The sequence below is a fragment of the Echeneis naucrates genome, chromosome 9 (genome assembly GCF_900963305.1).
Source record: "Echeneis naucrates chromosome 9, fEcheNa1.1, whole genome shotgun sequence".
NCBI classification, from domain to species: domain Eukaryota; kingdom Metazoa; phylum Chordata; class Actinopteri; order Carangiformes; family Echeneidae; genus Echeneis; species Echeneis naucrates.
The window spans coordinates 16,325,589-16,346,947 of record NC_042519.1 but is presented as its reverse complement, the minus strand read 5'-3'; the positions used below and the strand labels follow the sequence as shown (position 1 = coordinate 16,346,947).

At 39.9% G+C, this 21,359-nt stretch overlaps 1 protein-coding gene across 1 annotated transcript in view; it reads left to right on the top strand.

Moving 5' to 3' along the window:
* LOC115048747 (transmembrane protein 132C) overlaps nucleotides 1-21,359 on the top strand; it is a 223,232-nt gene that overhangs the window by 86,471 nt on the left and 115,402 nt on the right. The gene's annotated exons all lie outside the window — the stretch shown is intronic.

The following is a 21,359-nucleotide window of genomic DNA, read 5'->3' as shown; positions in this document are numbered from 1 at the left end:
AAATTTTAAATTCAACCAATGTTTCTATATTATAGATCTAAATTATCAATATGTGTTGCAGAAAAGATAACACATTCTGCATATCCTCCTGTAGCACTGGTATAGTTGTAAATACAGAATATGGGAGCTAGTATGATTGAAAATTTAGATTGTACAGGTCTTACCCCTTTAGTGCTTTGACAGCATCTGTCAATGTCCCTGTATACACTGCTGCCTGAGTGCCATCAGCATCACCTGTCTGACTCCATGAACTCCCTGGACTAAAGCAAGACCTGCAGGTTTTTATGCTCCACAAGATCATCTTATTGTGGATTTTCAGCGCATGTGGCCTACTATCGTTCACATTCAAGTCATTTTGATATCCCGAGGAAGGAATACAATCCAGCCAGAGGGAACAGGCAAAATAGAGAGGCAAGGAAAAGGAGGTGAAGGCCCTGTCTGGCAGGCAATGAGTTGAAATGGAACAGCACATTCAATCAAGGAACAGGAATAGGAATCAGGCAGGATCAGTGGCAAAGCAGGGGGTTGGAAGCCAGAAGGGCGTGGCACACTCTGAAAGACAGAAAAGTTGGTAATACAGCAAAGGCAGGCTGAGAGTGAGTGAATGCATGACTGAGCTGAGACACTTTCATTGCAGAGCATTGCATCTGCAAAGTAATTACACAGCACTACCAAAAGGTCTTTCATTTGAAATGAGCAGGCTTCAGTGGCAGCAATACACTAGCGATTGTGTCATTGATGTGTAATGATTCAGTGATGCACTGCAGACAGGATATTTGAAATGTGAAGGAGGAACTTGAAGTAAAGACAGTGGGCAGTGTGGGTTATACTAACAGACTCAACACACCATTACCTATAAAGAAGCAGCTCATTTATTGGTTTAGTCTTTTTTATGTTTCCAACGTATTTGTAAAAGGATGCTGGGAAAACAGTTGTGAGTTTCTCATTGCTGAGGTTATCTGAGGACACTGGAGGAAAATAACAGTGGCTACGCTGCACTGTACACCCCCCCCGACCTGCTGACAAATAAACAAACACACACACACACACACACACACACACACACACACACACACACACACACACACACACACACACACACACACACACAGTCACATGGAAAGAGGGAAATAAATGCACTATTGACATTCTGCGCTGAGGCACTGAGCACGTTTGTTTGTCTTATGTGTGTATTAAGTACACATGCACACAAACACACTGAAGTGATGGGGTGGCCTCCTAGAGTATAGACAAATACTTTGTCTATGTTTTTAACAATCTGGATTTTTATATGGCATCAAATTTAGTTTTTTCTTACCTTTAACTTGTACAGGTTCTATTCTATTTTATCTAAAGTGTCTGTGTCTGCATGCATCCATGGCTGTCCACCCTACCTGCAGCTTTCACCCTCTGCCCCGACAGAGTCCCATACATAATCTCCCATGTAAGAAGTACAGTCAGACATGTAATGAGGCTTAAGTGGATCTCACTCCTGTACATCAGTGTGTGCATGTGTATGAGTGGGACACATAATAAGCTCTAAGTGTGCTCCATCACACTGAGGTGATGTGATTATGATAAACTGCTGAGGAGATGGGGGGACACGAAGAGAGGACAAGTGAGAGAGAGACAGAGAGAGGCAGTGAGAGAGCAAATGAAAGAAGAGGAAAAAATGGGAGATTGTGATGGAACAGCTGGATAAAAGCACAATGAAGGGAGGATTGCCCCCTTAACTTGCAGCTCTTCCACATTTTATAACTCCTCTGAAAGGATGAGATACAAGGACAGAGGAATCAAGGCAACGCACATTTGCCAAATTGGATTGGGCATCCTCGCTGTGTCACCTGTCACTGGATTTGTAGGCTCACATAACCACACATGCTTCTGTCACTGTGCGATGAGGCTCTGCATCTGCAGACAACTTGCTTAAACTGCAGTTGTGGATGTCTGAGACGTCTGGCACTGAAAGTTACCACTTCTTCCAACTCAGACACATTTTGAGTTCAAGCCAAAGCTTTTCCATTGTAAATGATCAAAGTATTTTTATTAAATTTCAATTCCATTATTTCCTTATATATATTTCATACATGTTCTATCTTTTATGTGAAACTGAAGTAAGCTGTGTGAAAAATTATAAATGCATAATTGTCGTGCCTCTCTGGCTTCACAATTTACAATAATTGCAGTCTGTTGCTCCAAAACCTGATCTAAACCTGGTGCCAATGTCAATGAGTGTGACAGAATGAAAATTAACACAATGGACATATTAGATGTGTGCTAGATGTGTCTGTAATTGCTTTTTGACACTGGTATTTAAGTTTAGATATTAATAAACAGTCAGAGAACCAAGATGAATTCTAAGGATTCCTTGAAAGACCTTCAGGTCAAGTGCAATGTCTTAACTTCTGCCACTCTTCCCAAGTGCCACATGAGGAAGGAGAATAATTTCAAATGAATACTGAATTACAGTTTTTGACTAATTTTGAAATTTGAACTTTGTTGTCAAAATCCAAAGCTTTTCTTCTGATGTGTAACTGCACACAAAACAACACCATGGGAGGCCACAAAGTTGTACAAGCACAATCTGGTGTCATCCCTGCCTCTGATGGAAATGGAGGAAAAGATAGCAGAAATATTTTAGTTATGATGGCAGAGAAGGATGTGAAGCCGCAGGATGTGCACCTTGTTCCTTGTGCTGTTGTTTTCTGCTCCGCTGACTGAATGCTGACAGTGACGGAGTTGTCTTACTCTGAGGCTTATTTCATAGGCCTCACTGACACTCCAAGATCACAAAGGCCTCACATTGTCAGACAATGCTTCTCTGCTCAGCCTCGATTATGGCTGAGTGTCTTGGTGGAGCTTTCCTCTGTAGGAAAAGTAACCAAGATCTAAATAGATACTGAGAAGCGTAATTTTGAGGGGACTATTCAAATCTGGTTCAAGAAAAGTATGATTTAGGACAAAGACGAGATGCACATCACTTTATACATTTTCTCTTTGACACAGAGATTACAATTAAATACTACTGTTGGTAGTCATCTTTTTCTTTCAACCCCACCGGCAATAATGCCTTCTGTATTCCTAAACAAGAGCAGAGCTGTCTGAAAAGAGGATGTTCCGTGTCACGTTGCCCCGAACTACCCAAACCGATCTCTCCTAGGGAAAAGCATGGATTCAGGTAGAGCCTTAATTCTTACAGCTGTTAAGGCATGTAAGGTATTTTCTGCTGGAGGAGCCACAGTGTGGCATTTTAGCTGAAATCTACAACTTCCCTTTTCGAGCATTAATCCAAAAGCAGTTATAGCAGATGACAAATTCATGTTCTGTGCAGCTCCAGGTCAGTGAGCATTCAGTCAGAAGTATTAAACACAGTGTCTGAATCTATGGAGACTCTCTGCCACATGAGTTTGATGCTGCAAGTGCTCAGCAACATTTTTTTGCATTTTCTCGCAGCAATGTTGACAGACTGAGGGTCAAAGTGATTAGTATCTCCCTCATTAAAAAGCTGTCATTTTGAACTGTGTGTTATCGTTGTTTGGGATGGTTAATTAGTGAGATGATTACTGATGAAGGGATAAATGCTGGGTGTGTTTGTGTGTTGTGTGCATATTGATAGACAAAAATTATGATTATGAAATGCTAGTTTTTCTCGCTGACTGTTCTTCCATTTTCGCTCATTTAATCTTTGCTGGTATCATTGTAATCATTTGTTTTTTGAGTTTGTATGGCAACTAAAATTATTGTTCTAGTCTTTCTTTCTGCTTGTTTGTGTGTGTGTGTGTGTGTGTGTGCGTGTGTGCGTGCGTGCGTGTGTTTGAGGATTAGTGAATTTTTCCAAGGATCAGAGGAGAGATGTACTGCTAAGGACCCACTAGTCCTCTCTGGTGGTTACCTGGCACACACACACTTTGGTCTCTTGCTGTCTCTCTCTCTGTGTCTCACAACAAGTCACACACACACACACTCACTCTCTAAATGCCCAGGATGCCTTTATTCCACAAAGCTCTATCATTGATTTCATCGCAAATGCCCTTTTACCAGCAAGGAGTCCAAATTGATTTTTTTCACAACTGTGTGTGTTTCTGTGTGAATGTAACTTTGGCCCGAAGAAACCGCGTAATGTATGGTTTTTAGTGCAATTGTGTACGCATGTGTCTTCGTGTTGCAAATGTGTCCTGTGTGTGTCCCCTCTGGATGTGTATAGATGATGGGATTCTGGTGGTATTGGTTTGCCTCTCTGGTTCAGTCAGTTCTCGCCTTCTGTATTTGTGTTAGTCTGTCGGTGGTTCCAACTGAAGAATGCGATTTTCGCAGTCGTGAAAAGGAATGAAAGAAAAAATGAGAATAAGATGAGTTTCTTTCATCTGGGACGAAACCAATAATTAGGCTTCTGGGGTGTTTGAAAAAGTAAAACTGTAATACCACCATTAAATGGAAAGTTTTCACTTCACAAAGTGGTCGTATTGGGTGAACTGGGTTTATTTATTTATTTATTTTGTCAGATTTATTATCCTTTTTTCATCTGATTTCCCATGGACCAATATACTAAAGTACAGAAAACTAACCCCCAAAAAACAATAATCTGTTAATTCTTGGCTAAGTGGATCGTATTTTCTTCAAAGCAGAGGTATCTCTTGTGATTGACTTTATTGTTATTCCCACAAAACACCCTATAGTATTGTGTATTGCTGAGTATTGCAGACTTAGACCATGTGGGTGCTAATTCTCTGAGCAGGTCAGGCAGGTCTGCGGTTTGACAAGGCAACGTCTTTCCCATTGGTCTTTCTCCTTCTCTGCCACACTTCCTGTCCTATCAGAAAAGTGAAGACACAAAATGCTCCTACCTGCTTAAAAATTATGGATATTTGGCCACATGCCATACAGAATAGTTGTCATAGTGCTATTATCGTCATTTTGTGACAGTCAGTCTCAATACGCACAGTTGCAGCCTTCTACCATCCAGGCTACAGCAGTACAAAGCACCAGAGAAACGAGTGAACATGGATGATTCATGGCGTCTGTTCTCATCGCTTAATTTATACATGAACTAAAAACTCAATTTCTGCAAAATAACATAAAAATAAAAAAGTATATTCCATTTAGTGTCAACAACAAAGTCTTTTTTTTGTTCTTGTTGTTGTTGGTTTGTTTTTTCTTTCTATTTGAATCGTTCCCCGGGCATTACGGTGCAATAGTGGTTAGCACTGTTTCCTCACAGCAACAAAGTCATGAGTTCGATTCCTAGACCTTTCTGCGTGGAGTTAGCATCAATTGGCGACCTGTCCAGAGTGTACAGAGTGGTTGGGATTGGCTCAGGCGCCCCCCGTGGCCCTGATGGGTACGCAGTCAGAAATGAGGGAGTCGGTGCCATTGTTTTTCTTTGTCATATTCTATTCATCATATTCTCTGGACCAGAGATTTCTTCCTCTCCTTTTATATTGCAGTCGCTGTTTCTATACATGCAGCACTCTAAATAATCACCCTAACCATTAAATTGGACTCGAATCCGCATGTACTGAAGCTGGTATGTATGTCTTTCTAACCTGGTGTACTCTCACAGCTCCATTATTCTCATCTGCCTCCCAGGTACCTCCTCCCTCAATGTTTGTCGGATCTTTCAGCAAGAATGTTGCTTTTACGTTTGAATCTAATTAAGGAGAGAGGTAAGAGATAAAATACAGTAATGTTTGGTTGGTCCGTGTGAGTAAATATTTCTTTTAAAATCTAGAAAAGCAAACGGGAGAAAAATTTTGCGAAATTTTGAGGGCTCTGTCATATGAATACAGATAAAAACAGGTTATAGACCAATCTTATTTATGTCTTTTGTCATGACATTGTCAGTAACATTTCACTATGCCAACTCTGAAGCAAAGAGCTGCAGTACCTTTTGTATTGTTGCATTGCTTTTAGCCACTTAATCCATTTGCTGGACCAGTAAACCAAAACAATTCCAGTTTGTATAGAATTCACACGTGACTGAAAGTTTTATAATTAATTTCCGACTTCAAGTTGTATAGCATAAGAAAATGAATATTGGTTCAAAGAATGTTCTAAACAGTTTGATTCAGATCAAGGTTAATCTTTGATTTTGTTTTTATACCCTACAGCAGTCAAGACAAAACCTAAAAAAAAAAAAAAAAAAAAAAAAAAGCAAGAACACTTAGGACTTTAAGATACTTTAAAGGGTTTGCATCATCAAGGGTGTTTTGCCAAAAGGTGGAAGAGTGAGCAACACAGAAGGAACACAAAGGGAATACAGCATCTCTGCTAGAAAACATCAGCTTTTTTCATCTCTGCTGATCAGCATGTCATTTTCACCTCCTTCACTTTGAGTGGCAAGGAAGTAGTTTCGAAGGATGTCTGTGAGTTGTCTTCTGTGTCATTTGCAGTAACTGCTGTGGTACCGTACAGTCAAGCAGCTTGGCTAATATCGATTTGCTAGATCAATTCTGCTATCTTGCCAACACATAAATTCAGTGAACAAGAAACATCAAGTTCACCAGGGAGGATATGAAGGATAACAGTTTGCCCCTCTTGGATTGTGCCGAGTCCTTTGGTAAGAATGGTAACCTCAGCATCAAGGTTTACTGGAAGCCCAAACACACAGACCAGTACCTCTTGTCTGACTCCCATAACCCACTGGAGAACAAACTGGGTGTAATCCGGACACTACAAGATCAGGCCCAGAAGGTATTGAGAAGGATCTTTCAAAGACTCCAAGTTAAAAATTCAAGTTAACTTCAAACAGGGCCAGACCTGAAGACGGAGAGTGGTCCACCCCAAGGACAAAACACCCAGACATAAGTTCAGTAATGCTGTTTATGCAGTTCAATGCATGAGTGCTCTGACCAAACCTGAATCTTAAGGAGAAATGCCCCTCTTTTTTAGGGCTCCAATGTCCACGTTCTTCACAGAGAAGACAGATGTTTTGAAAGAGGAGTAAAAGAGACCATCTATGTCCACTTAGAGAAACCTTCTCAAAACAGAGGTGGCGGACTAAGACACCATTTGTCTACAACCTACAATGCTGTCTTGGGAACCCCCCCAGGCGGTTTAACCTTCACCCAAACCAGGGGGGAGAGGCAAACACTCTCAGGTGATTGACACCTGGGCTCAAGTGACCTTAATGATGCCTTCGATCATTCATTCTTCATTTTTGGTGTTTTCTCCCACCATCTCTGGGTCAAATACCTGGGTTTTTTGGATGAGAGGCGAAACGTCTTCAAGCAAGATAAGAAGTCCAGTTGCTTCCCACGAAACACTCAAAACTAGAACATGGGGCATTAGAAATTAGAAAATGATGTCTGAGTTAAATGCAAAGTAAAGTAAAAAAAAATATACTACAGCAGGGAGGATTTCTAATGACCAGAAAAAAGAAAAGAAAAAAAAAAACTAATTGGAAGACAAATTCATTCTTGACTAAAATGGTGCGGGTCACCAACAATGCCAATGTCCAAAAACGTTCATTAGAGTTCAGAGAGAGAAAAATGAATAAAATTCATGTTGATGTTCTACATCCATCCAAAAACCTATGGTTTCTTCCGTGCCCACTGTCCCATCCTTCTGCCAAGTTCAGGGCAAATTGGTTTAGTCGTCCTGCTGACAAATAAACAGACACAAGTGAATGTATATCCTGCTTGGTAGAGTTAGGCAGTTAGCAATCAGGCTGGTGCAATAATATGTACATGCCAAGACTACTAGAATCGAACAATAGCTCATGAGGTTAAATCATACTATGATGTGAATGTGTAACTGCAAGACGAAAAGGGCAGAACCATTTTATTTTACCATAGTATGACTAATCTGTTGACAAAGAACATCTTAACACTTGTGCAAAGCTTAAACTGCTGTACCTGTATTTCTACAAAGAAAAATATTTCAACTGTTTAATATAACTTTGAAAAAATGAATCCTCACACTGGAAACCTTTCGCTCTCTGGTACTGAGTAAAGCAGGCAACAAAACCAGGCACTACAAAAGTCCGAACTATTTAACTCCAAAGTGTTTCCACTATCTGTTTATTCTTGTAATCCAGCCTGCACTATCGTGCTGTCTACAGCACTCCTCTCTTGCTTTCTATCCTCCCTACCCTTCAATTTCCCCGTCACCGCCTCCCCTTCTTTCTTCTCCCTTTTCCAGTTTTCTCTCTCTTGCTCTCTTTATCCATCTCAAATGGGTCATGAATATTCATGAGGGTTTTATTTGCATTGCTGGCTTCTGAAAGAGGCTGAGTACACAAAGGTGACAGCCATCAACCTCAGGATAGCACTGGTGTTTGAGTGTTTGGTTTTTTGTTTTTTTTTTTTTGGGGGGGGGGCAGCTCTGCACATGTGTGGGGATGATAGAAATAGACAGAGGGTAGATAGATGTGGAATAAACAGAATCTGTGGAAAGGAGGAGGGCGGGACGTCACTTGCAAAATGGCATTATCGTGGAATTTATAATTAACGCCTCTGACAACTGGTGTGTTCGAAATGAATCTGGAACCCATGTGCCTTTTTGAACTCACTTATAAATATGACAGTGATCCCCTTCACATTCACAGTTGTGCGCTGCTGTTCAGTTGTGTCTTCAGACTAATTTCACCATCTCCCCCTGTCTTTTGACTGCCGATACTTATGTTGCTTTTGTCTCCACACGTCTCTCCCGCACCTTGAGTCAACACTTCTTTGAGGATGCTTGATGTGAGAATGCCCAGGCCGGTTATTGTGTTTTTGTTTATTGTTTCTGCCTCTCCTTGGCATTGGATAGAAGAGCCCAATTTAGCTCTCAACTGAGCTCCTCTGTGCTGCTCCTGCCTTCCTCTGCACAGGGGGGATGCACCAGTTGCTCGGAGTATAGCACATTTTAAACCGAGCCGTGCATGTGTGTGTGTTTTCCTGCATGTTCAAGTATTTACCTCTAAGTTACCTCTAGAGTTCTAAAAAGGAGTTTGGGGATAAGTTTGTTTTTATTTTAACATGCTGGTGGGAGAAGAGTTGATGTTTTTAGTAAAAGAGAGAAATCCCCTCCTGCAGCTTTTTACCCTCAGACTCAAATAACTCTTTTATTTTCTTGGCCTGGGACCCAGGCTCATGAAAACATATTGTATGCTTTATTATTCAGGGACCAACTTGAATAAGCTACAGATGTTCCTATTGTACAAATCTCGATTTTTTTCCTGCAAGCTGCCTGAACCGCTACTGCACTTTGGCTCCATCTCAGCTTTGATATTTACCAGACAGTGGGTGTTGTGGCATGTAGATGGAATGATATTTTTCTCTTTCTTTTTCCGAAGGAAACATTTTATTCTTGGGAATTATGAAAAATGTAAATGCAGGACTGTTGCAGGATATGATTTAAAAAAGAATATTTGTTGAGCATTTTGGCAGCAGAATATCAAAGCTGCTTTACTTTTCAAATATGAAAGACATTTTAAAATTTGATTCGTAATCCAACTGCTTTTCCCCCAGTAAGCAACAGAGACAAAGGGAAGAGAAATAAAACATCCCTGCAGGTCTGAAAGAGGCACAATGTCTAATCTGTATGTCTATATTTTTGACAGTTATGGTAATAGATCAATAGAAGTATTAGTTTATAATAAATAAAGAATTTAGAATTGGAGTTGGAAAAACATTATTAATCCCTGCAGGGATGTTTCTTTCCCACACTTGCTTAAAATACAGTTGGGGAAAAAGAGAGAGCAATAAAATATGATAATAGTGGCAATAATAAATACAAAAAAAAGTAAGGGTTCTATGCAAAATTTTAAACAGGAAAAGTAGATTAACAGTATTGACTGTCTGAGGAGTGACTTTACAGCTTCTGCTTTCTGGAACAAGATTCATAATCCCAAAATACAGATCAATCCAATCAAACAAGGAGCATCCATGAATACATCAGCGGGATGGCCCCCAAGATGAGCTGATAAGAGTGCTTCAGTCAGCAAAGCCCAGAGGGTGCTAAGGAGAAGGAGGGAATAACTTGGACCCTCCATGCAAGCCAGAACACACCAGGGCACACTTGAGATTCATAAGTGGCTGGGATAGTGTATCAGATATGAGATACTTAAGTTTGGATTCCCACCTCCAAAAGAGCAACCAAGCTAAGATCCTGGGTGACTTGAAACGTCCTGACCAACAAACGGCTCCTCACTCACCAGCCAGACAATTTGATGCGACAGTTGTGATATATTTGGAAATCCCAGTTTACAGTGACGCCAGAAAGGATCAAGTTCAAGAAATGCCGACCGAGCAAACAGAACAGATGTGGAAGGTGATGGCCAAAGTGCTCCCAGTGGTGGAAGGAGCACAAGGGGCCATGAGTGACAAAAACGTCTAAGGTCTCTGTCCACATGAGTCCAGTCCTGGGCTTAGAGGGAGACCTTGCATGTAGAGGTGCTATGCTGTTGGTCCATGGTGAATCCTTTATTGGATGACAAAGGCCGACATACTTTTATACTCAATACCACTCAATATTTTGAGAAAACGATTAGGGCCGTTGCATAGCAGAGACAATCTTTGATTGTAGTTGGAGGAGTAATTATTGTTTGCCCTGATGTCATTGGTACATGCATCAGCGTGATATTTGCTCTTTTTCCTTAATTTCTTTGCAGCCACAAAAAGCTGAGAGCATAAGCTGCAGTACCTACAACCTTGACAGCATTCTGTCACTATACATTTTTGGCAAATGCACTGTCTTTAAAGGCTCCTCTCTCCAGAACTGTAAAATACTTACTGGGAAAAAATAAAAGGCATGTTCTGACGACTTTTCTCCCCGCAGAATAACCCCATTTGTGCTCAATCGAGTGCGACTGTCTCCTTCTCGTTTTTCAGTCACTATCCAACTATTGAATGGTTGTAGTGTTTACACACTTAGCCAGTGGAAAGCTATCAAAACTGAATTTTTTCATTTTCACACGTATGATTGCTCTCCTTGTATTGCAACTGTAATGGGCTGCCTGTTGTTTCAGAAAGTGCTGGTTGACAAAACAGAAAAGAATCAGCCTTCCTTCAGGTGTCTTACAGAAGCATGCCTCTCAAATTTCTTTGTGGAAGAAGCACAATGTCAGACAGAAGATAGCCAGTGAGAGTGCACAAAATTCAACTAAACTGTAGCCGAGACTTTCTATCAAACTTGTCCACCGATGTGTGTTTGCTTCTAAGCTGTGTAATTGAAAGTAAAGCTGTTATTTCTCATTCCTGACACGTTACACCTGCATATATTAGATACACTTTGGACACTTACACTTGAATTAATAAATCTTTTATGGAGTTTTGCAAGGATTCCACCTAAACTTTTTTTAATCAGTAACACTTAATGTAGATTTGAAAATGACACTATTGAATATAAAATTCTACAAAACTGTTTAATGAATGTATGAACTCTGAACTTGTTTAGGGTCAAACTTCATGCCACTCTTGGTGAGTGCAGCTATGATGGGGAGTTAAATGCAGTTTTTACTGCCAAAAAATTAAGAAAAACATGGCAGAAAAGAAAAAGAAAATGTACAATTTTCACAATGATTGATCAGAGATATGATAACTCAAACTTTCTAATGTTGAAACTGATTGAAACTAACCAAAATAAATATGTTGCATGTTTATGATTTAGCACGGTAGGAAACGCATATTTACTTAAATTATTGTGAGGAGTTTTTATCAGTCTCTTCATTTATAAAAGTATTTATTATTAAGGTGAACCATGCAACTTTATGTTATGAAGGAAGTTTGTATTAAATAAGTAGCGTTTTGTACTACTCAGTACGCCTGAAGTAGCTCCAGGTTTCAAAAAAGTTGGTGACCCCTGTTCTAGGATGTCACGTCACTGTTGCTCTATTGGCTTCTTGTAATGTTGTGATCTGGGAAATTCAAGCTTGCTCTACTCTTGTGCTAATTATCAAGTCGTGCTTGATAAGAGCATCATCCAGAAGCCTAAAACTTTCATGATTAAGTTAATTACTAATGAAGAAATTGAAGAACCCTTGGTGGATTTCGTGTGTCAGGGGTTGTTGGTGCCTCAGTCAGCCCGTCTTACTGGATACCTATCTGCAAACAACCCGACACGCTTTCAGTTGATGATCTTTAAAGATGCTACATGCGGTCATATGAATATTAATTTGATACGGAGATGTTCTGCTAACTGACTGTGAGGATACATATACACTAACAACCAGGATCTTTGAAGGTCAGACTTTGAGACCTGTTGTAGTTTCACAGCTAAACCAGTATATTTACCGCTCATCCTGTCACCTGAAAAGCACTGTCACTCTACCACTCTACTTCTTTTGCACTTTGTAAATGAATCTTTATGTCAGCGAGTTAATGCTGTATGATTGATTATGTTAAGATCTGCTCCAATATTAAATATATTGTGGGGCAGTTAATAGTTGAATTTGAACAAAAATCGACTTCACGGCTCCATGATGATGACCACCGTGTTTCATGTTTGCCCGTTTATCAGAGCTAATTTGCCTGGCTAACGATCTCACTGAGCTTAATGGGGAGATAAGCCTGGCAAATTAGCTCTGATTAATCGACTATTATTCATAGCAAAATCTCCACTTTTTTCTTCCTCTCCACTTTCTTTGTCATCTTTACCTTTCAGCTTTCCTGGTCAGTGGTAACCATCGTGTTGTATGAGACCAGCTGCATTTGCTTTTTCATTTTATTGTTTTCAGCTGTGAGATTTTTTTATTTTTTTATCTCACAGTACCTTGTACAGAATTGAGAAAACTGTTTTGAAAGAGGTCAAAATGCAGCATGAATAAATGGAGTAATCATTCCTTCCAGTTTGGACCATGAGAATGACTTCAGACTTGACATTGTAACGGGGTGTTTCACACAGTTGTTGGCTTGTTGGAAAAACAAAGGATTCGCTGAAGCCTCTCATCTATTTTCTACTGTCTTTTCTTCTGCACTGAAACTGTTCTGTTCTGTTTCTAGTCTAAGCAGGACTTACGAGAAATTGCTCCAGTTTAAACACAGTTGAACACACACACACAACCTCTATTTGACACACAAAACACACACACACACACACACACACACACACACACACACACACACCAGACCAACAAAGACACATACACTTTCTCTTTGTAAGCACGCGGTTTGATCCCTGTCTTGTTCTTTGCCTCTAGAGGTAGTATTATTTCTGCTTTATATTACAACCTATACATACAAAAGCCACTCACAAGCATGCAAGCTCTGTGTATAAGAGTGGACGTGAATATGTTCATCCCCTGAGGAAGATCATCACGTTAACCCAGAACAAAAAACAGGATATGCACGTGTAAATTGTGAGTTTTTCACCAATATCGTGCACAGAGCTCCCGATCCTGCATAGCCTCTTTGTCTACTAGTGTCTGAATCCTTCAGGGAGAAAAAAGAAAAAAACAAGAGAAAATGGAGGAACACAAAAACAGTAACATAAAATGGAAGTTTGGATGTAAAAGTTTTATTTATCTCTATAATTGCTCAGTCTTAACTTTCTCCCCATTTCTTATAATATTCCTTGTCCAGTGTTTCTCTCACTTCCCTCATCCTCTCCGATCCTACTTATTAATTATGTGTGCTTGACACTTCAATTAATAGAAGTAGTCGTCTTGTGATCAGTTGCCAAATGTCCTGATGGAGAGATCTGGTGGATCTTTATCTGTCCACTGAACATGAGCCGAAGAGATACCTTATACGTGCGCACACACACACACACACAGAATGCCACCTCCCCACCAGCATCCATCTCTTTCTCACTTTTTCTTAGACCTGATAGGATAAAAATGCTTGAGTGCTCTTCCTGTGTAACATCTTTTCTGCAAAGCTGTTTCAATCTTATCTCTATGGGTTCCTCCATGCACACCACATTGACTTATATGGATTATTTTCCTCAAGATAAGTAAGATTCATATATGATCAAACCCTCCTGAAAAGAAACAGACCAGGAGTTGGAATTATGTTGTCCAATTAATTGATTTTAAGGTCAAAGCATTAAATTGAACCTTTTACTCTTTAGCCAACCTGGAAAGGAGGCAGTGAAAGTGAAAGAAAGACAGTTTTTTTTTTAGTTTCATGATGATTGGCAGGCTCAAACTGCAGATGAATGTTTTATGATATAATCTTGATCTCATTTGATACTGACCATGGTGGTTCACTGACTTTACTTCTTTACTTTTTCCCCCTTTTGTGTCACTCTTTGTGGCAATGAGTTTAGTTGCACCACTAAAAACTGGCATGCTGAATAGAGTGGGTTTGTAATGTATGATATTTCAAAAGGACGTTATATCACAGAAGGTATATTCAGAATGCTGTTCTTTAATGTGTAGTTATGAAAGCAGCAGTCCATACTTGTATTGATGACTTAAACATTTCAGAGCCAACAATGTCGTGGGGGGCCACAAATATTTGAATGAGGATAAGAAACATAAGGTTTTGAGAAAAAGTAGTCAGCTTGAGATCACTGAATTTGCTACTTGGCACTGAGTAACTGTGATTGATCTAGGCCAATGTAAGGTAAAGGGCTGATATCATGTAAGTTAATCAGCTGAGGTTGGAGAGAACACAGCAAACCGAGTGCTGAAAATGTAACTGTGAAATCACTGTGTAGAAGAGCAGAGGGAAGGCAAGCAGAACTCAGGCGAGTTCAAAAATAACTGTAGAGTTGCATTTTAGAGGGAGGCAAAATTATCATTGAAGAGAAGACAAGACCTGAAGAACCTTCTGCAGATATCACCTTTTTTATACTGTGGGCCAACATGTGAGGTAGAAAGGACGTATGATATAAAAGGAGTTTAATTATTGTGATTGTGTGTTTTTTCCTTATTTAATGCATCACGGGGGATGTAATCTATGTAAGTCAGAGGGTGTTTGAGATGTCTTGGCTTCAGCCATGCCTTGAGTCCCAGTACAATTTGTGTGGTCCGTGGTTCTCACCTCTTAATTACAGCTATCTTGATGTCTCTGATGGATTTGTTTCTGTGCATTCCTTTGATGCCCAGGAGCTCGAGGCCCTGAAGAGGGACTGGCAAAGCCGATGCAGCCATGTTCAATGGGCACACTATGTACTCAGCATACTTGGCAACTGGCAGTCGCCTACAAGGCCTGCGTTTTTGGCTCTCTTCCTCTTGGAGGCTTCCTCTGAGACCGTGCATTCCAGCAGGACAACTTGCTTTTCTGTTTTGGATAATGTTTGGTCTGAGGGAAGCCACCTTGATGTTATTCAGGAACTTCAGCTACCTTGAAAGAGCTGTTTTGATCTTCTCATTTGCTTATGAGACTTCCACTCCCAAAAGTGTTCCCAAATTAAAAATATTTAGAGGTAAAACCGCAAGTACCCACAGACAGAGATACATGATGATGGATATGTAGACATAAAAACACAAAAGTACACACGTTTCAACGTACAAACATCAATGTGAGTGATATCAATATTTCAGCATTCAGAATAATTAAAACATGTACAACTGAACCAATAGAATATGCAGAATGAAGTTGTATGTGTGCCATAAGACTAAAAGACAGATATAAAGCAACAGAAGGTTAGAGAAACAGGAGTGTGGGACAGAGACACAGTAATGAATACTCCAACGGAGAGTGATGAGAGAGACAGAGAGAGTTTGGTCTGCATAATGAGTCCTCCAGCATGGAGATAATATGTGGGAGAGACGGAGCGAAAGAGGGAGGGATGGATGAACAGGATTGTTCTGGATGAGAAAGAGAAAGCAACAAAGCTGGACTGAATCACAGAGAATGGTCTGTATAATGAGTTTTCCAGGGGGCAGCTTGTAACATAGAAGACGTAGAAGAGGTACAAAATGATACAATATCTATTCCTTGATGGGTATTGCATAAAAAACTTAATAATGAGAATCCTGGAACCAAAAACATGCACACAGGCCCCTGGAAAAGATATGAATGGCATTAGGTAGACGCTACAGTTCATGGAAATCAATTTTCAATCCCACACTATATCCTATGATATATTTTCTTTGGTCACAATTGCAATTACTCTGTTGATAAAGATAACTACCCAATTCTTTTATATACCCAGCCAAAAAAAGCCCTACCTAAAAAGTTGGAGTTACAACAGATTTGCAAACTTGGTTTGGCTGACTGTTTTCTATGTGAATGTTTTCTGGTCAGATTTCAGGTATACGTTCAGAGAAACGAATGGGTCCAGGTGGATGGGCTAATTGCGTGGTCACTAATTTCTTGTGACATCACAAAGTTTCAGAAGGCCTGGTGGCTCGTTTTAAGGCTCATTTTTGGAATGTCGACTGAGTGCATATCTCTATCATATCTAGCACTGTTGCCTCGCAGCAAATTGGATTCCTGCGTCTTCCTGTGTGGAGTTTGCAGGTTCTCCTTCTGCCTGTGTTCCCTTTGAGGACTCTCACTCTTACCAACAGTCCATAGACATGCAAGTTTAGGTTAAGTGGCTGGCTCTAAATTGCCTGTAAATGGCTGCATGTTTCTGGGTAATGAGAAGAGATCTTTATAATCAGAGATGACATAAAAAGACGTGGCACTGCCTCTTGTACGGGTTGTATGGGATCTGAGGTCTAGAGCTGCTTCTTAAAAATAGGATCTACAAAACATGGAAACTTTATGCAGCATTTTATGTAGCTGTTTGGCAGAAAAGAAACATTTCCAAAGGTTTGTGTGACAAAACACTCCTTTAGTCTTTAATTGCCTCCAATGTTAACATGTAGTATAATGGCTGCCACTTCACACTTAAACTGTCGTCAGTGCTGCCCTCGGGGGTCGTTTTGGAGTGCGAACAAGACTGACTTCCAGAATACAATGTGTGCATGACTGATGTGTGATTGATACAAAGCACCCACAAACACAAATTCACCTTTACACACAGCCACACACTCACTTTTTCACACACGATTTAAAAGGTAGATCAGGCTAAGCTGCCAGGATCCCAGTAGCGCTTTAAAATCAAAGTACAGTGCCATTATGGGCTGTGTGTGTGTTTGTTCCCAAGAGCTGTCATACTATGATCAGTAGTGGGTGGCATGAGAAGAGACCAATGAAGAGGATTGGAAAAGAGAAAACAAACAAAAAAGAAATCCGTATAATACACTACACACACACGCTCATTTTCAATATGTAAACATACCAGAATTACCCAACCTCCTCTTCTTCCCTCCTCCACTGACAGAGGGAAGCATGAAGAAAGTTAAGAATGGATTTCAAAGCAGAGTATACATACAGACAGGAAAGCAGCTGATAAAATGTATAAACACACACACACACACACACACACATACATGTGTGTTTAGTCAGTCCTCATGCAGATCCCCGTCTACAGCCATCTCAGACAGATAAGAGAGAAATCCAGTCATCAGCTTCCTTGCCAACCTGCCAGTCAGTCTGTCAGACATCCAGTCACACAAACAAACAATCTACCTGTCCATCTCTCCAGTCAACCACACAGCTATCCAACAGGCCATCCTTTAAACCAGTTAGATACACAGCCAGACGTTCAGGCAACCATTTGGCTAAATATATCTATCCATCCCATCCATAATCTGACAAGCGCAAGACACAGGTGGCAGAAAGAATTAGAGATTTTTCCACAGAGACGTGGATAGAATAAGAGTACGAGACACCTATAGAGTTCAATGACAAGTTACATAAGGGCTTCAGACAGTTAGTCTAATGGGATGGAGGAAGAGGCAGATGGAGCTACAGAGGAAGTCATAAGCAAGGGAGTTTGATAGAAACATGGGAAAGGATGAGAGGAAAGAGTAGGTGTTGCTGATAGGAATTAAATGTAAAACGTTGAGGTGGATGTGATGGAAGTCAAGAAGAGAAGTGCGCAGGGAAGTTATGAGAGAAACTGAACTTTATTTCTGTGCTTCTGTGTCAAGCACTTTTAACCCTCATGTTGTCTTATTGTAAAATTTTACCAAAATTAAATATTGTATGAATAATTCATTATAAATTGTTTAAAAAGCTGTGTATGCAGTGGTATGGGTTGAAATGTAGTAATTATGGGTTGTTTATGCAGAAAAGTACAACTTAAGTGTTGCTAAACCACCATTAAAAAAACGGAACAGGAACATCACTAATAAAACTCTGATAGCTGTGTAATGTTTCATGGCAAGAAACCATATTGATGCGATTTCAAAAGTTGAAACACAAACACGTCTCGTGTTTCCCACAATGTCCCCACTATGTCCCCTTAAGTCACGACAAGAAAAAACGTTTTTATATCGCATCATCTCCAAAACTTCATTACTGATATGACCAACGTGGAAGTGAAACCAGTGTTTGAAATAGCTGGAGATCGTGGTAGTACGCGTTGTTAGTTACCAGGGTCTCCAAATTCAACTGGGAGGCCACTTCTATTTCATTGGGTACTGCAAAAAACCCAACAGCCTTTTTCAGTGCGACTAATTTCAAAGACAAGTTAGCTATTTTTTCTTGTTTGTTTTTGGTTTTTTTTGTTTGTTTTTTTGCAATGCTTGTTGATAAAAATACAAATACAGTAATAATAATATATGTCCAAATCCATCAGAGCTCAGTTGATAGACACCTGGCAAATTAATATCTGGTTCATTAGCTGTTATCTACATCTGTTGCATTTTATTTGGATTTGTTGAAAACAGCTGAGAAACTATGCACCTACAGATATGTTATCCAGGGGCATAAAAGTATTAATTATGCCTGTTACAGATCATCATCTCATCTTATCCCGTCACCTTCTGAATTTCTGAAAAAAGAGTTTCATACCACCTTATTATTGCAGAGTACTGAAGGCTGTTGTCAACTTTGGGTTAACTTGGTGTTGACAAAAATCCTTCCATGGTGGGTAGGCAGCTTTAACCTGGTAAACTTATTTTGCCTTCTATGTCAGAATCCAGCAATTACATTAATTGCTGTTAACCAGTTTCAAAAGATCATTGACATTTCATAATTGGTTTATGAAAGTGTGTGATTTACTCATTAGAACAGTCTATTTTTCTGTGGCAAATAGAAGAATTGATTTAATTGCTTCAGCCCACACAAAAGGGGAGAACAGGACTAAGCCATCCAGTCTCGACTGTTTTGAACTAAACTTTTTTTTTTTTAATCTAACCAAGATCAAAAAGTATGAGTTTTTGCGCTGCTGCTCCAAAGGCAACCCCGATATCTGACCTACCTGGAACTGTACGAAAGATTGCCACATTTATTTTCGTTAAGTTTTTTGTCTTCTGCATTCACCACCCTTCACTTTTTTTTTTTTTTTTTTTGGACGCTGTTTTTAGTTTAGTTTTTTTTTTTCCTCCCTCCTCTGCTTCTGCTCATCTCTCTCTTGCTTTTTCCAATTCTTGTGTCTGCTCGCTTCACCAGAAATCTCTGTTGTTGACAGGAGGCAGGAGTGGAAAAAGGGAGGCGAATAGGAGGATAGAAACAAGCTCTATCTATCATAGAAAAAACAAATGGGTGGAGAGGGAGACTTGGCGAGCTCGCTCCGCTGACTGAAGACCACTGACTGAAGCAGGGAACAGAGCAGACAGGAGATCGGGTGGCAGTTTGACATGCAGTGTATGAACAATCAGTCAAGGCCTCTCAAGTGACTTTAAAAAGGTTCAGCAGTGGCTTTTTGGATGTGATTTGTTTATATATTTATGGTGAGTCATACTGCCTCATGTGCATATATTATACTTCCTCCAACCATCTCTGTAACGTACCTGATCTTATCGCCAACCTTCACCTTCAGTTCTAAGATCTGCCATAAGATATAGTAAGAAGTCACTGAACCTTTAAGGATCTATATTTTACACATTTCCTGTGTTTTATTTGAAGTGTCTATGTCCGTAAGAAGATATATTTGGGGGTCAATCAGCGTTCACGTCACCTGTCGATGGAGATGTTGTGGTTTTGGCTCATATAATCATTATAGAACTCCAAAATAAACAATATTTTTCTTGTTCAATTTTGATTTTTTTTTTTTTTTTACCTTGATTGGCATTGAATGACATAAATAAATCCCACAAAACCTATTGAAATCTACTGGATATCTGCCAGAATGAACCTGTCCAGTTAAATCTAAAATACACATTTGGATTGCTTCAGCATCACAATAACTCTGAAGAGAAGAAAAGAGGGTCACTATGTCCAGGCTTCTTCCACAGGAGTCATCAGTAGCATATGACCCTTCAGCCAAAAGCTTACTTCTCTCACCATTAGGCTTCCACCACCTCTCTTTGTCATTTTGATGTTAACTCCACATTAGATGAGTCAGCCGTGGAGAATACATTCAGAGAGCCTGTCGAATGAGCTCCTGAAAATCTACACTGAATGTTTTTGTTGAATGAGCTCCAAAGAGCTGGCCCTCAAAGCGGGATCGAGCTTTCCGTTGGTGCCGCGTTGAATTAGTAGACTTAGCCAGGCCAGGAGGAGGAGAGGTGAGGAGGGGGCGGAGCTCTTATCACACTGCAGCACCTGGACCAAAGACAGACAGGATGGGACAGAAATGTCTATCAAACGTACAAGCACACAGCAGCGGAAACGCGCAGACAGATGAAACCGAAGCCAAAGATTACACACACAGTCACTGTGTGAATTGTATTTGTTTATCCATTTCTCTTCAGCTCTTAAAGGTCATTGCGGCTGTTCTGTCAATCCCTTTTCTCTATTAATTCATCTCTGTCATCCTTTTTCTTCCTGCCTTCTATCATATAATTTCTTCCCTCTTTGTCATACAGCATGTTATTTCACATAATTTGGCACTTTGTCTATTTTCTCAGATTCTTGACATCTTCCTCCCCTGACTGTGTTTATATAAATCAATTTGCCTGAGCTTTGTTAGGGCATTATGTTATGTTCTACCTAATCCTGTTGATGAAGCATTGTTTGATTATCAGGTATCAAGCAATGTACACACAGAGGAATTTGAATATTTGAGTTTAGTTCAAAAGCAGAAAATCTAAATTCAGATAACCAAGCAGAGCGGGATGAGAAGGCGGTGCTTGGAGGTGTCAAAATACATGTCAGTCCAGCTTAACATGACTTCTGTCTCCATCGTAATTATTTTACTAATAATTAGATGTGGATTTCATCACCAGAAGACAAATAGCAATGACTTCCAAACATCTTATGTTTTAAGAATAGTTTTTCTTAAAATAGTAGATTTTCCCACCTACTGTGGTTCCAATGAGTGGAGAAATGGCTTTCAGTGTTAATGGATGTCCGTGGTTACTTCTGGATTTGTGTTGATGTCAGTATAAAATTATAAAATGGAAGACAGGTTGAGTCAGCTTGTTTTACTATTATTTTCATGTTCAAAACTTAACACAACACTTATCTATCTAAATGAATAAATCTGACTATATCTAGATGAATTTTAATGGTGGGTGGTGCTTTAAGATGATGATAAAAGCTGCA